Here is a 6179-nt window from a genome sequence, read left to right as displayed (position 1 = left end):
GCAGGTCTTTTATTCGTTAATGTTTGCAGCCTTGAATGTAAGTCTTAAGACAGTGTAAGTACTGTTTCATTGTGCGAGATTTTTTAGCTATTTAGAGAGGTAAACAATCACATCCTTAGAAATATGAGTCTAAATGTGCATATTGTAGTGCTGTCAATTGTTGAAAAAGCATGTAGGTTTGATGCTTGTCAAAGGTAAAAACTCCACATCTAGTTACATGGAGCTAATCGCATGTCTGCAGGCCTAAGTTGCTGCACTTCAAGCTCGCTACAGGGTGCTTCACATCTTTCATTTTTTCACGAGTTTATTTGGCTGCCTCGACTGTTCTGAATTGACTGGCACGTCAGGAAGCTAGAAGGAAAACAACCTTGATTTCTTACTGTTTAAGCAACAGTGCTTCGCAGTGTATATATGTGTGTGCATGCACAGAGTTTTTCCAAAGGTTTGTTATGTGGCTAATGGAACCTTCATGCTCCAGAAGAAATTATTCCACCTCTCTGTTGTACAGGAAAGTGAGCAGTAATAGTATACACACAACGTGTTTCAGAGAGAACGAAGCAATTTTTAAAAATATGCTTTTTGGGTTCAAATATGGCTTTTGCAGCTTAGTATTACCAGTGTTGGCAGACGGTGGAAAACTAGTGAATTGTATTTAATAAGCTGGTTAACAAATTTCTGATAATGAACTTTTAACTATCCCAGGTAAGTAACTGGTTGCAATTAGAATTTGTAGCCTGTCGTTAGTAGTAGCCATATCAGTGTTTAGAATTTACAAAACGCGATTACCCTCACCACTGTGGCTCATCAAATTTTGACTGCATCATGCAAAAATACATGCGGTTTTGAAAGCATGCAGGCAAAGCAACTGCTCCATTGCATTATACAGACAAAAAAGCCAAAATATGTCGAGCCACAGCACAAAGGTAATTGCGTTTTCAAAATTCTAAAAACTGATATGGCTATTACTAATGATTGGCTGCAAATTTCTTTATTGCAGATACACATCTAACTTTAACAGTTAAAAAGTTTGTTTTTGGGTGATTCTATGAGAGATCAAACTCTAAATATTTCATTATTTTAATTTTTTTGAGTATTTTATATTTTATGCACACATTTTTACATAGCCCCACAGTGAATTACGCTTTTTGAAAATGCTAATATTTCAGGAGAAAATGTGTAAAATAAAATAAAGGACGTGGCGAAGGCAGCGTTTTCAAGCACAGCTCAATTTTGCAAAGTTGCAATGACGTAAGCATCTAGATAAGAAAGCCATGATGTATTTTTCATGCTAAATGTACAGATGAGAAGAAATATGTTGGGCTTATTTCCGCCATTTTGAGGAAGTTGTCGCTTACTGGAAAAAAATTGAAAACATGTCTTAAGCGTGGCTCTTTTCAAGAATTTTTTCTCTGCAGATATAAAGCGCATCTTCAAATTTGCAAATTGGATAAACATCGTGGGGCTAAGAAAGCGTATCGACTTTCATTTTTATATAGTACCGCGAAGTGCATGAAGTATTGCCTTAACTGACATTTTTGACTCTAGTAGTGGTTTTACAAATCAAAGAAAAAAAACCATCTTCAATTTTTTTGAAAACTCCTGAAAGAAGTCTCTAGGAGGAGGCGAAAAAGAATACGAAAGAACTTCTTGCATTATTTTGTTTCTAACAATGATATCCAAGCTCAAACTTGTAGCATTTTGAGCATCCGCAGGAGTGCCTAATTGAGGGTGGGGAAGCAGCAAACGCACCCCCCGCTGCTGTAAATTTCCCCAAATCCCAAGGCCGAAACATTTTCCATCTAGATAGAGCATACCTAATTACATTTTGTAGACAAACACTGATCTGTGACGTAACCAGGATTTGGTAGCAACGCTATCGTCGAGTGCAGGTAACAACTTGGAGTTAGGCGCTCCTGCTGCTGCTCAAAAAGCTACAAGTTTTAGCTTGGATGTCAGTGTTAGAAACAAATTAATGGAATATGTTCTTTAATATTATTTTTCGCCTCCTTCGAGAGATTGGTTTCAGCTGTTATAAGAAAAATTGGAGATGGTTTTGAAACCACTATTTTATTCAAAAATGCCGGAATTAGGGCAATTGATACTTCTTCCACTTCTCTGTATTATACAAAAATGAAAGTCAGTGCACTGTTTTGCACCTGATGCTTATATGCAAATTTGAAGATGTGCTTTATATTTGCAGAGGAAAAAAAATCTTGAAAATTGGCTCATTTGAGACTTGTCTTTTCAAAATTTTTTCTAGTAAGCGACAACTTCTTCACAATGGTAGAAATAAGCCTGACATACTCTTCCTTACCGTACTTTTAGCAAGCAAAATATATCCATCCTGGCTTTCATATTTTTTATTCCTACATCAAGCAAATTCGCGAAATTGAGCTCTGTAAAAACGCTGCCTCAGCCATGACGTCATTTATAGTTTTTTCTCCTGATATATTTGCATTTTTCGTGAAACTAAATTCACTCTTGGCCTGCTGAATAATGTGTGTACAGTGCATAACACAATCAAGAATATACAAAAATTCGAAGTTTGATCTCTCGTGGAATCACTCTTAAAAATTAGTTAACCAGCTAACTACTAAAGACGCTGCGCCAGTTTTCTGGTTCCCCCCAACACTGGTAATACTGTGTTGAAAAAGCCATATTTTTACCTCAAAAAACCTATTGTTTTGAGAATTGCTTAGTCTTCCCTGAAACATCTCGTATTTAAGAAAAATAACAGGATTTAATCCATGACATCTCAACTGGAGGACCTGCCTTTTTCAAGTGTATTACAGCATTCGTAGCACACAGCTTTTGTTTGAAATGCTGTATACACTCGAAAAAGGCTGATTCTACGAAAATGTCGTGATTTAAATCCTGTTATGCTTGCTGACATTTTCTTCCATTGATCAATCAGTTGCCAAGAAATCACCTTCGATATATATATATATATATATATATATATATATATATATATATATATATATATATATATATATATATATATATATATATATGGCAAATGAAATGAGGGGCTCGTTTGACAAACATATTAAGGAAGCCAACAGTGTGCGATGTCAGTGCACGTTAAAGATCCCCAGGTGGTCGAAATTATTCCGGAGCCCTCCACTACGGCACCTCTTTCTTCCTTTCTTCTTTCACTCCCTGCTTTATCCCTTCCAGTACGGCGCGGTTCAGGTGTCCAACGATATATGAGACAGATACTGCGCCATTTCCTTTCCCCAAAAACCAATTATTATTATTATTATTATTATTATTATTATTTTTTTTTCTATCGCCTTGACTGCTGCATTACCTCCCCTGAGTGTCTTCCTTTGTAGTGAAATAAATTTACATTTTGTGCGTGTGAATGGTGTACCAGCACCAAGACCTTTGGGTTGTTCCTGGGCACCGAAAATAAAGATTGATTGATTGATTGATTGATTATTATTATTAAGCCAACAGTCACCGAAACCAAGGTGCATAGGGGAATGTTTTATATATATTTTTTAATTTCTAATGCCAATCAATTGTTTCTTTTTAAAGAAAATTACTTATAAACGAGCAGAAACAACAACCATGCCGCCGGTGGGATCCGAACCCACGACCTCCGAATATCGCGTCCGGTGCTCTTACCAACTGAGCTACGGCGACGGCTGTCCAATCTGCTGCTTTAGTGGGTATTTATGTTCTGGTGAACACTCTCAAGGTTCGCTTACACGCAAAACATAAATACCCACGAAAGCAGCAGATTGGACAGCCGTCGCCGTAGCTCAGTTGGTAAGCGCACCGGACGCGATATTCGGAGGTCGTGGGTTCGGATCCCACCGGCGGCATGGTTGTTTTTTCTGCTGGTTTATAAATAATTTTCTTTAAAAAAGAAACAATTGATTGGCATTAGAAATTAAAACTTATAAAACATTCCCCTATGCACCTTGGTTTCGGTGGCTGTTGGCTGCCTTTATATATATATATATATATATATATATATATATATATATATATATATATATATATATATATATATATATATATATGGTGAGATTTCATATTCTTAAGATGAAGCCATTTATACCTCTAAGGCCTATAGACAATAACATTTATTAGTGGTGGATGCGGGCTTTGCATAAAGGATATAAGATCGCTAGACAGTTTCTGTGTATCAATCATTGTTAGCAAGAGGGAACTGAGGGGACTAGAACTGCTGTGTCAAAGGGAGTATTCAGTTCCCCTATTGTTCTCCGTAAAATATTTTGATGTATGATGCATATCTTGCAGTGCTTATGTATGTTAGTGCTTGTGTGCAAGAAATAATGTAATAATTTGTGTTTTGCTTCTGTTATTTCTTAACAGTCTAGGATACGGAGTTCACAAAATGATTTTGAAGTGATAAAACAATGTTTATCAAAATGGCATACAGTGTAAGTAACACACACATTTCCAGACATTGATAAGTTGATGGGTGGCAATTATACTTTCTTCGTACTTGAGTCTTTTGAATAACGGTGGCCAATTGTCGGAAGACCGTTGATAGGGTGCTGGTAGACTTTGTCGGTAAGTGGTCGATAGAAAGTATGTAGAAACTCTCGATAAGGGGATGATAGGAAGTATAAAGACTTTCTATGTACTTGACTCATTTGGATAGCGGTGGCCAATCGTCGCAAGAAGGTTAATAGGGGATTAATACAAATTATAAACACATTTAAAAGACTTTCTATTCAAAGTCGATAGGCCGTTTTAACATTTGTCTAAAGACTTTCTAAAGAATGTTACTAAATTTTTTGTAAGGGCCTGTTGTGAGCCGGTCTCTCCCGTTGTGACAGAGGTTCCTGCCGACTCAGCGGCGGTCCTCTTTGAGGCAACAGCTGTACGAAGCTGGCGTCCGTCGGTGTCCATCGCAATTCTGGCATATGCCGTGCCGAGTGAATTATGGTTTGCGGTCTTGGCGGAGGTTGAGTGCCGTAGGGACGACACGAATAAAAGTTGTCTTCGGAAAGTACATTCATGACTCTGGCGTGTAGGTCCCTGCTGAGGCTTTAGTTGTCACCTGGCCCTGCGGTGCGGAAGAGCGAGGCATAGTCAAGATAGAGACATTGTGGGGTCAATGCAATGTATACAAATCAAAAGCAAAAACAACCACAAAATTTTTTCAATGCGAAAAAGGTTGCGATAACAAGCCAAGTTTAGGGGCTCAAGATGCTTTATATTTTACTAGCGTAGTAAAAATTGCATACTAGTTTTCTACTAGACTTTCGAGATAGTGCGGCGACCCGCAGCGGGAGAACGCGAAAGCATTGACGCCTCCTCGGCACTCTAAATTTAATCATCTACAACAACAGTCGGACGATTACGCAGATTCAAGGACATGTTGCGAAACACGAACGATACAGCTGTTTCTCGCAGCAAGTTTAGAGCAAGGTACAAATCCCGAGTCGACACATCCATATTAGCATTAAGGAACTTATTAGTTAAGAGATTATTTTCAGTTTATCGCTATCAATTAAACGTCCTCATTGGCTACGATTATTGCATGCAATTATATTACCAATTTTCTTCCTTTTTACTCTTGTTAATTAATCACATTTACTGTATTTACATCTTTTTTTACTCCAATCACACATTCGTTTTCAAATTTGGTGCCAGATCTGCTTTCCCGTCCGCCTACTATATCACCGTCCAGCCTAACGCAATTTGCTCCTAACACTTAACTAATTACTCTATATCACTCAAACGTTTTTGCTTAATTATCACTCATGGAACACATTTCAGTTCGTTTGTAACTTTAATTCAACTCCTTCGCCTATTTTCCCATCATTTTGCCATCCACTGTAGTTTTCCCGTCCACTCACTATATCTACGTCCGCGGTAATTCGACGGTTTTTCGACATTTGCGGCTCCAACTATTAATCCTATCGACATATTTTTTTTCTCATCATCCTCACATCGTGCTCTTTCGATTACAACCATTCATTTGATCCTACCTATTCTGAGACCGCCACAACGTATGCGGAAGCGTTTTGATGACATGACCTCGCCGATACAGCCAAAATATGCTTTAGCATTAATGACGTACAGAGCAACATACTGCGTATTCCCTCTCAACAGCTTGCGCCATGAGGTAAGCTTTGTTTTTGGACAGTAACAGTGTCAACATAAAGGGCTCCTTTGAATACATTTTCTTT

Source organism: Amblyomma americanum, chromosome 1 (assembly GCF_052857255.1).
Source record: "Amblyomma americanum isolate KBUSLIRL-KWMA chromosome 1, ASM5285725v1, whole genome shotgun sequence".
In the NCBI taxonomy this organism is placed as follows: Eukaryota; Metazoa; Arthropoda; class Arachnida; order Ixodida; family Ixodidae; genus Amblyomma; species Amblyomma americanum.
The sequence above is the reverse complement of the archived record's forward strand: the minus strand, read 5'-3'. Positions refer to the sequence as shown.